The sequence below is a fragment of the Capricornis sumatraensis genome, chromosome 19, assembly GCF_032405125.1.
Source record: "Capricornis sumatraensis isolate serow.1 chromosome 19, serow.2, whole genome shotgun sequence".
NCBI lineage: Eukaryota > Metazoa > Chordata > Mammalia > Artiodactyla > Bovidae > Capricornis > Capricornis sumatraensis.
Genome location: NC_091087.1, coordinates 40886181 through 40897412, shown reverse-complemented (window position 1 = coordinate 40897412; position 11232 = coordinate 40886181).

Below are 11232 nucleotides of genomic sequence, written 5' to 3'. Positions count from 1 at the left end.
CAGCAGGGTTGGACCCTGCCTGAAACCCAGGCCCCTTGCTTCCTGGTGTCGCCCTCATGAGCCTTGCTGTGCCTGAGATGGGGCCTCGGTGTCTGTGCCTGCCTCCGCAGCAGCATACTCCAGAGATAACGAGCTCTGGCCCAGGAGTCCTCTGCTACCCTGCCTTTGACCCACTGCTGTTGGGTGGCTGCGTGGGGAGGAGCTTGTTTGACTGGAGCTGAAGTTGGGGCTGGCTTCTGGCCCTCTTGCCTTCCAGGCTGGTGTGAGTGGCTACCCCCCCTGCATGCCCTCAGACCACTGAAGGGTAGAAATGCCTTGGAAGGGCCCCAAGTTGGACCATAAAGAAGGCTGAGCACCAAAAAATTGATGCTTTCAAAATGTGATATTGGAGAAGACTCTTGAGAGTCCCTTGGACTGTGAGGAGATCAAACCAGTCAATCCTAAAGGAAATCAACCATGAATATTCATTGAAAGGACTGATATTGAAGCTGAAGCTCCAATACTTTGACTGCCTGATTCGAAGAGCCAACTCATTGGAAAAGACCCTGATGGTGGGAAAGATTGTGGGCAGGAGGAGAAGGGGATGACAGAGGATGAAGTGGTTGAATGGCACCACTGACTCAATGGACATGAGTTTGAGCAAGCTCCGGGAGACTCTGGGAGATGGCAGACAGGGAAGCCTGGTGTGCTGCAGCCAATGGGGTCGCAAAGAGTCATACACAGTTGAGCGACTGAACAACAGGAGGCCTGCTGGTGGTAACCAAGGCTGCCTCCAGCAGCCTCCAAGAGCCTTTATCTCTGTAGCACTTGACCAAGTGATCCTTTGGGATAAAATTGCCTTAGGGCACTAAAGAAAAGAACCAACTTTTGCTGGGTTGGGGGTCAGGTATGGAGAGGCTCTGGATAACTGAAATCCAGAGGCAGTCCCAAAGCTCTGTTTAAGTGGATTCCAACTTCCTTCTATCCACATCACCCTTCCTTTTCCTCAGCAATCTCCTAATGAATGGCAAGACTTCCAGTTTTTAAAAAGATCTTTTTGTCCGCGCTGCGTACAGCATGTGGAATCTTAGTTTGCCAACCAGGGATGGAACCCATGCCCCCTGCGTCGGAAGCTTGGAGTCTTAAGCACTGGACCACGAAGGACGTCCCCTGAGACTTCCAGTTTTAGCAGAAAGTGCTGCAGAATGCTTGCTGTGTGCAAGGCTCTGTGCTGAGCACTTTAGGGAGGACAGTTGCTCAGGAAACCTGCTACAAGATGCCTGTTTTAAAATGTCGCAGGAGTAGAGAAGTTCGTAGGCCTGTCTGACTGCTCAGAGCAGGACTGAGCTTTGTTGACTAGAAGGGAAGATGTCCCAGGGACGTGGACCAGCTGGGAGTCCACCACTCCATCGTGGCAGTCCTGCATTCTGAAGGAATGAGGATCTGGATGAATGGGCAGGGGCTGGAGAGCCCACCTGTTCCCTGAGCCACGCTGGAGCGGAGGAGGGGGCAGTTAGGGCCCTGGCTGCATTTATCCCATCTGCCAGCAGGGTGCTGAGGTGGGAGTGACAACCACCGCCTTCCCCAGGAAAAAGCTCTTGAAGTTGTCATCATCTTGGGTAGGCATGTTTCTCAGAGAAAGTGCTAGCTTCGCTGATGATTTTTATAGAATTCTGGAAGCTTGGCAGAATCGAACGTTTGGTCTGAAACTCTCGCTGTTGTTTGGAGTCTCTCTTGGCTGCCATGGCTGCTGCTGGGCAAGAGGCGGAAGCCTCTGAGGCCGTGCCTCTGCTCTGGACCGACTCCAGCTCATCCTCCACACGGCTGATGTGTCCCCCTGCCACCTCCCCCTGACCTCCAGGCAGTATCTTCTTGGCCCTCTGTGATCTGGCCCCTGTCTACTTCCTAGCTCTGCCCCTACCACACACCAGCCCTGCGGGGCTCCCTGTTTCCTTGCCAGACTGGACAACCTTGGCTGAGCCTGTTGCTTCTTGCCTTTGCGTATGCTTCTCCACTTTTACTGGAAGACCATTCTTCTCCTGGCTGCTTCCCACACACCTCCAGATTTACCTGGATGCCACTGCCTTTGGAAAGCCTTGCCTGGCCAACTCAGGCAGGATCAGGCGGTCCTAGCCCAGGTTCCGCTTGTGCCCCGTCTTATTTATTATACTATGGAATTGCAGTAGTCAGTCTGTGTCTCCCTGAAACTGGGATCTCCTGGAAGGCAGGAGTTGTCCTGTTCCTCACAAAACCTGGCAAGTCATTCCAAGCTTTTTGTGCAGGCAGAATTTTTAAAAGCTGTGTGTTGGGGGCTGGAGGGGGATGAAGGAGGGGTTGTCTTGCTCCTTTGGCACCCAACCTAGGAGCCATAAAAGCAAAAACTGATAAATTTGACGACAGAAAAACAGTTCGACCCAGCAGTAGCCCAAAGGCGAGGTTCCCAGGTGGCACAGTGTAAGGAATTCGCCTGCCAGTGTAGGAGACACAAGAGACTGGGTTCAGTCCCTGGGTTGGGAAGATCTACAAAGAGGTTATATTAATTTACACTCCTACCAGCAAAGTATGAGGGTGCCATTTCCTCACCTTCACCAACCTAGTAAGTTGAAAACCCTCATTTTAGTTAGAAATCCCCTCCCTTTCCAGAAGCACAGGTGTGGCCGAGGCCTTCACCGTAGCCTGGCTTCCCTGACTTAGCCTCTGGCTTCCTCCCCGACTCCAGCTTCTCAAGTCTCCAGTCTGTCCTGCATGTTGCATGCAGCAGATCTTTACTACACTCCATGCCCACCACGAGGCTGCCCTGATATACAGCTCCTGACCCCGGAGCATGCAGAGTCCAGGACCCTACCCAAGTACCCACAGCAGCACGTGGCAGCGTGTCTCCACCCTCTGCCTCTGTTCTCACTATGCTGGCCCTCCAGGGAGCACCAGCCTGAGTGCCACTCCCTCCAAAAGGCATCACCTGGCTGCTTCTCAATTCTGAAAACTCCCATTTCAGTGTGACATTTTGTCTGAACAAGTCTATTATGGAAGCGTTGCATATGGTAGTAAAGGACTGGAAACACTCTCGCTGTCTAACAACTAAAGTTTGGTTGATGTGGTCCAGTGGTTAAGAACCTGCCTTACAATGCAGGGGACGTGGTTATCGATCCCTGGTCAGGGAACTGAGGTCCCACATGCCGTGGAGCAACTGAGGCCAGAGTGCTCCAGCTACTGAGCCCACGTGCCCCAAGAGAGTCCAGGTACCGCGAGATGCCCGCATGAGGCAGCAAAGACCCTGCGTGCTACAACTAAGACCTGACACTGCCAAACACACAAACATTTTTTTAAAAGGTTGGTTGGTTAAATAAATCAGGGTCATCCTTGCACTGGAACGTGACACAGTCACAGTGAGGAAGCTCTCTAGGTTTGACCTGGGAAGATGTCTGAGATACATTATTAAACAAAATGCAAGATGGAGAACAATATATATTGCACGTTAGCTTGTGTATTAAAAGAAAAGAGAAAATGAGGATCTATTTGCTAGAATACCTATTGAAAAACAAGAATTCAGTCCATTGTTTGCCTCTCGGCAGGGGAGCTGAGTGGTTGAGAAACAAAGGTAGGCAGCTGACTTAAGTTTTGAGCCAGATGAATATATTATCCACCACGAAAGCCATAAATACATATATTTTTTAAAGGGTTCCCTCTGCCCTTTATCCAGAAGTTCTTAAAAATGACTTGATAGGGAATTGATGCAAAAGACTTGGCAGGGGGATCTGGAGATTTCCATCAAGGCCTTTGGAGTAGAAATGTCATGAGCTAATAATAAAGGAAGATGACTTCTGAGTATCCCTGGGTGCTCCTTATAAGTTTTTGAGGTCCCTGATCTCAAAGAGCTAACGGTCTTATGGGGAGAAGACTCAAGGCTTTAAAACAGTTAAAACAATCAAGTGATGGAGAAAATAAAAAGTGAAACTGTGTGACATAGACTCTAAGTGCCGTGATTCAGAACTGAGAAGCAGCCAGGCGATGCCTTTTGGAGGGAGTGGCACTCAGGCTGGTGCTCCCTGGAGGGCCAGCGTAGTGAGAACAGAGGCAGAGAGTGGAGACACACTGCCACGTGTTGATGCAGGTACCTGGGTGGGGTCCTGGACTCTGCGTGCTGGGGGTCAGGAGCTGTACAGCAGGGCAGCCTCGTGGTGAGCATGGAGTATGATAAAGATCTGCTGCGTGGAACATGCAGGACCGACTGGAGACTTGAGAAGCTGGAGTCGGGGAGGATGCCAGAGGCTAAGTCAGGGAAACCAGGCTGAGCTGAAGGCCTCGGCCACACCCATGGTTCTGGAAAGGGGGCGGATGCAAAAGAGTTTTTTCCTTCATGATGTGAAGGAAAGTCAGCAAGACTGAAGTGTTGGCTTCCCTTGTAGCTCAGTTGGTAAAGAATCTGCCTGCAATGCAGGAGACCTGGGTTCAATCTCTGGGTCAGGAAGATCCCCTGGAGAAGGAAATGGCGACCCACTCCAGTATTCTTGCCTGGAGAATCCCATGGACTGAGAAGCCTGGTAGGCTATAGGCCATGGTGTTGCAAGAGTCGGACATGACTGAGCAACTCCACCACCACCAAAGAAAGTGTTAAAACCACAGTCCTTGTGGCAAGTAGGGGGAAGGAGAACTTAATGACACTTGTGCGCGTGGTGGTGCAAGACTTATTAACGGTTCCCAGTCCCACCCACTAAAAAGAATTTTGCTCTGGGACTTCCCTGGTGACCCAGTGGTTAAGAGTCCTCCTTTCAACACAGGGGATGCTGGTTTGATCCTTGATGGAGGAACCAAGGTCTCACACGCTGCAGGGCAACTAAGCCTGCACACCTCAATGAGAGAACCCACACGCCGCAACCACTGAGCCCTGAGCCCGCACACTCTAGAGCCCCTGCTCTGCAACAGGAGAAGCCAGCACGTCACAGCTAGAGAAAGCCTGCTCGCCCCAATGAAGACCCAGCCCCAGACCAGCTTATCACAGTGTTTTCGCTCAGGATTGTTCAGCCTGCCCTCATGGTTCCTGAGCATTTTGTGGTGTAGAATTTGGGAAAAAACGGATTGAGATATAGAACTGAGGAGATGGGAGGAAAGAGGAAGGAATCTTACGTTTTGGGTTGGTCCCAGAGTCTCCTTTACTGTGACAAATTCTGGTAATGGGTAAAGGGAGAAAAAAGGAAAGCGTGGAGCAGAGACTTGGGGAACTTCATCCTGAAGAGCTGAGAGGTGCCGAGTGGAGGGAGAGCCGCAGAGCCATGCAGGCTGGCCAGAAGTTGGGCTACAGTTTGGGAACTGACTTAATAGAGTTTCCGAACTGCTAAGAGGTGCAAGGAGGTGGGAGTGGGGAGTGAAAGGATTTTTGAGGAAGGTTGCTGAGGATTGTGCGTTTGACAGACTTTAATGTTCTTGAAGAAACTCAAGTAAAGATTGGGTTTATTTATATTGAAGTATAGTTGATTTACAATATTGGTTTCAGGGATACAACACAGTATTTTTATAGATTATATGCCATTTAAAGTTATTATGTAAAATGACTATATTCTCTGTGCTGTACAATATATCGTTGTGGCTTATTTATTTTATACATTGTGGTTCCCTGATAGCTCAGTTGATAAAGAATCCACCTGCAGTGCAGGAGACCCCAGTTTGATTCCTGGGTCGGGAAGATCTGCTGGAGACGGGATAGGCTACCCACTTCAGTATTCTTGGGCTTCCCTTGTGACTCAGCTAGTAAAGAATCTGCCTCCAATGAGGGAGGCCTGAGTTTGATCCCTGGGTTGGGAAGATCCCCTGGAGAAGGGAAAGGCTACCCACTCCCGTATTCTGGCCTGGAGAATTCCATGGACTGTATAGTTCATGGGGTCTCAAAGAGTTGGACACGACTTAGCAACTTTCACTATAGTTTTGAAACAGGAGGGAAGGGGGCACAACTTTTAAAAGGATAACATAGCTCAAGGATACGACATAAACTGATTAAAACCAAATAGGTCCAAGGTGCTGGAAGCTCAACTTCCACTAGACCTTGAGCCTCAGTATAAGCTCATTGTAACACATCAGCATGCTACATCCACAGCTACAGGGGCCATGACAGTTGTAAGGCCAACCACAAAGGTCAAAAGTAGGCAGTGGCCCAACTCCTGGAAGCTCCTACCCCTTCCCCAAAATAGCGCAAATATTCCTCCCACTCATTAGCCTATAAAATTATCCACCCTTGTAAAAACTGACAACCCTATATCCTGGCGCTGCTCTCACCTGAGATGGGCCACACTCTGTAGAGTGTGTTTCTCTCTAAATACTTCTTACCTATCACTTTGTCTCTCACTGAATCCTTTCTGTGATGAGACATCATGAACTTCATTAAGTCCTGAGACCAGGAGCAATCTCAGTTAAAAGACCATGAAGCCAAGTCCCAATCTGAGTTACAGTTTCAGTTTGCACCTCCTCGTCCCCTATCCCTATCTTTTCCCTCCCCACTTTCCTCTCCTCACTGGAAATCACTAGAATACTAGGTCTTTTAAATTTCTTTGCCAGTGTGTGCTTCTCTGGTGTGTTAGCATTGCAGGACTGAGCCATATGAAGCCATGGATTATATCTGGGTTATGTGTATGTGTTTTGTGGTCCTTATACTGCTGAGAGTTTCACTGAACTCTAAACACAAAGCCTCATAATAGAATCAACTAGTATATTTAATTCCATTTTATAGATGGGAAAGTGAACGTCACCCAGCCAGTTTCTTTCTGCCCTGAAGCCACTGGCAAATAGACTGCTGCTGCTGCAGAACAAAACTTCCATCCTTGTTAGCATTACCTCCCTGGGACCTGTGGAAACACCTCCTCCACCACACACCACCACCACCACCAGATACCTTTTTTCAGTCCCAATTTAGCAGCTGCTTCTTCACATTTCCCATCCTGTAGCTTCCCTCAGGCATACACTGTGGTTTCTTGGGCAGCACGAAAATCCAAAATGTCACGCAACTGCCTCTGAACAAAGAGCCCTAGAGTCAGCTCCCAGTGACTGACAGCTTGTTTACACCAAGAGCTTCCTGGTAGAACCAAATATTCCATAATATTCGAGGCAGGCTTGGTGCTGCCTGGGGCAAGGCAAGGGGAAGGAGCAGGCCAGGAGAGCTGCTAGCTGTCTAATAGCAAAAGAATGCCAGCAGTATCACAGTAGGCGGCTGTGAGGGCAAGGCCCAGATGGGAGATGAGAACTTCCGGCCTTTGGAGGACAGCTGCTAATCCAGGTGTGATCTAGGAGCATGTCAGTTACTTGCTGTAACAGGCTGGCCTCATGGCAGCTTTATCTGCTACAATGACATGGTTACTGTTTGCCTGCTGGCCCAGATAGCAGGTCACTGGGACTGGAGGCCCCGCAGACTCCTTTGGGAGCCTCTGGATTCCTGGAAAAGGGTGGGGGAGAGTTCAAAGGTGCCTTCTGTTTGTGTGGGCAAGGTAGATGAGGGCTGAAGGGTTTCCGGCTATAGCGATTGGCTTGGAAGCCGCCCACAGAAACACATGGATGCACGCAGGAAGGAGAGGCTAGAATGCTCCTTAGGGCCTGCAGGGAGCTTGGGGTTGGAGGTGAAGATCATTTCTTATTTTGGGGAGAGATCAGGGCTTGGGGGCTCATATGTCCCTAGGAGCTTCTGAAATCCACTCTCTTTGGTAGTGGAGAAGTTGAGCTCTGGAGCCCCACAGTTGGGGGAGGAGAGGAAGCTGGCATGATGGGAACCAGGGAGGGAAGGCCATGGAAGGGTGCTCCTGTTTATCTAGCACCTGACCTGTGCCAGATACGTGCTTTGCTTCAGTTCAGTTCAGTTTAGTCACTCAGTCGTGTCCGACTCTTTGCGACCCCATGAATTGTAGCATGCCAGGCCTCCCTGTCCATCACCAACTCCCGGAGTTCCCTCAGACTCATGTCCATCGAGTCCGTGATGCCATCCAGCCATCTCATCCTTTGTCGTCCCCTTTTCCTTCTGCCCCCAATCCCTCCCAGCATCAGAGTCTTTTCCAATGAGTCAACTCTTCCTATGAGGTGGCCAAAATACTGGAGTTTCAGCTTTAGCATCATTCCTTCCAAAGAACACCCTGGGCTGATCTCCTTTAGAATAGACTGGTTGGATCTCCTTACAGTCCAAGGGACTCTCAAGAGTCTTCTCCAACACCACAGTTCAAAAGCATCAATTCTTTGGCGTTCAGCTTTCTTCACAGTCCAACTCTCATGCCCATACATGACCACTGGAAAAACCATAGCCTTGACTAGACGGACCTTTGTTGGCAAAGTAATGTCTCTGCTTTCTAATATGCTATCTAGGTTGGTCATAACTTTCCTTCCAAGGAGTAAGTGTCTTTTAATTTCATGGCTGCAATCACCATCTGCAGTGATTTGGGAGCCCCAAAAAATAAAGTCTGACACTGTTTCCACTGTTTCCCCATCTATTTGCCATGAAGTGATGGGACCAGATGCCATGATCTTTGTTTTCTGAATGTTGAGCTTTAAGCCAACTTTTTCACTCTCCTCTTTCACTCTCATTGAGAGACTTTTTAGCTCCTCTTCACTTTCTGCCATAAGGGTGGTGTCATCTGCATATCTGAGGTTATTGATATTTCTCCCGGCAATCTTGATTCCAGCTTGTGCTTCTTCCAGCCCAGCATTTCTCATGATGTACTCTGCATATAAGTTAAATAAGCAGGGTGACAATATACAGCCTTGACGTACTCCTTTTCCTATCTGGAACCAGTCTGTTGTTCCATGTCCAGTTCTAACTGTTGCTTCTTGAGCTGCATACAGGTCAAGTTCAGGTTTCTCAAGAGGCAGGTCAGGTGCTCTGGTATTCCCATCTCGAAGAATTTTCCACAGTTTATTGTGATCCACACAGTCAAAGGCTTTGGCATAGTCAATAAAGCAGAAATAGATGTTTTTCTGGAACTCTTTTGCTTTTTCGATGATCCAGCGGATGCTGGCAATTTGATCTCTGGTTCCTCTGCTTTTTCTAAAACCAGCTTGAACATCTGGAAGTTCACGGTTCATGTATTGCTGAAGCCTGGCTTGGAGAATTTTGAGCATTACTTTACTAGCGTGTGAGATGAGTGCAGTTGTGTGGTAGTTTTAGCTCTCTTTGCTTACCATATCTCATTTCATCCTCTAAGCAGCCTTCAAGATAGGCATTGCTATCCCCATTAAAAATAATAATAACCTGAAGCTCAGAGAGAAGGAAATAAAAATCCTCCCAACTGCATACCAAGCCATGGCCTCTTAGAAGGGAAAGGAGAAAGTGTTATGAAGCTGCTCAGATAGCCTGGACCTGAGCTGGGAATGGAGAGAGGCGCAAGTAGGCTGACCATGAATCTTGTTGTTGAAGGCGGGCTCTTCTGAGAGTGAAAAGGGGCAGTAAATATGCCAGGACAATAGGCATCGAGTGGGGCTGTCCTGGGAAAACCAGGATGTGTGGCCTCCCTACCACAGAGCATCTGAGGCAAGCACTGTTCAGAAGCCATGCCCTGTGAAATCACAGCTACCTTTTAGGATGTAATCCTCATAGCAATCCCTAAGGGACAGTGTATTATCCCATTTGACAGATGAACAGACTGAGGCTCAAAAGCATCACTTCACTTTCTCAAGGTCCCACAGCTTTTAAGTGGGGAAGATCTGGCTGGCTACAAGTCCTGGTTCTTGCTGTGAGTCATGCTGCCTTCCAGGCTCAGGGCTTTGGAGGAAGACCAGAGAAAGAGACCAACTGCAGAAGCAGAGGGAAAGGGCTTGAGTCTCGGAGTGTGACAGACCACGTGACAGCCTCTGTGTGGCCTCTTCCAGGACGTCACGTGCGCAGTGGCTGAGGACAATGGGGTGCTGGGGCAGGGTGGAGGCCCCAGAGGCTTCTGCAGCCTGCCCTGATCTTCCTGCACCTCCAGGGGGCAGTGGCCAAAGCCGGAATTTCTAGGAAAAAAAAAATCATTGTGTTGCCACATATTTATGACTGGTGAACAGGAACACTGAGAAATTGAATGGTAGGTATCCTGGAGTCAGGACTGTCCCCTCTGGTCTATCGACCCGTTTTCCTTCCAGCTCAGTCCCTCTGGGGCTCCTGGAGAGACTGTGGGGGTTTGGGATGCAGGAATACTCTAGGTCAGGGGCAGAAAGCCTGCAAGGTCACGTACATGTGGAGGGTTTGTGAGCCTTGGGGTTAGTTCCTGCTCCGTTTCCCAGTCAGCCTGACGTTGCAGGAACAGATCAGCAGCCATAACACAGACAACGGAGGGCCCGGTCCAAACTTCAGATGACTTTGCAGGCTCCTTAACTCATTGCATTGCAGGTGGATGGGCAGGGAATTGGACATGCCAGTCAGAACACACCACCCATGTGCTCTCAGACCTGGGCTGGCAGGGCTGATAAGGAAAGAGAAGTCCCTGCCCTACGGGATGACGAGTCAGCCTGGGGTACTTCCCTCAAGTACAGTAGCCTGTGGCCTCTGCAAGTTAATGTTGCATAATCAAGGGCTGATCATGTTTCTTCATTCATAAATCTCTTTAAAAAATTAATAGACTTCATTTTTTAGAGCGGTTTTAAGTTTACAGGGAAAGTGAGTGGAAAGTGCAGAGAGTTTCGATACACCTTCCTCTCCTACATGCACAACCTCCCCATAGTCATTCATTTCTCAAATTCTGTGTTCCACATACTGTCCTAGACCAAGGCCCAGCCCTATCATCAGGAACAGGGAGGGAGGAAGGGATGGAGGGAAGTAGGCCTAGGGTGCCCAGGGAGCCCAGCAGAACAGTCCACCCAGCAGGGGTGGTCTGAGGAGTAAGGAAGGACCTCAGAGGAAGTTCCCAAAGTGTTAGCCTCTCAGTTGTGTCTGACTCTGCAACACCATGGACTGTGTAGCCTACCAGGCTTCTCTGTCCATGGGATTGTCCAGGCAAGAATGCTGGAGCGGGTTGCCATGCCCTCCTCCAGGGGATCTTCTCAAACCCAGGAATTGAACCTGCATTGCAGGCAGATTCTTTACCATCTGAACCACCTGGGAAACCCAGAGGGGATTCCACCTGGGCTGAATTCTAAGGGTGTGGGCATTAGCAAAGAGTAGGGATGGCAGGATTGGGGTGCAGTGTGTACAGAGGCCTGGGGCCAGAAGGCGCACTTGACCCAGATTTGGTAAAGCCCAAAGCTAACCGGTTTAGTCTGAGGAGGAAGGGTCCAAGTAGGCCAGAGTCGGTGGGAGGGGCTTACCAGTGTGGG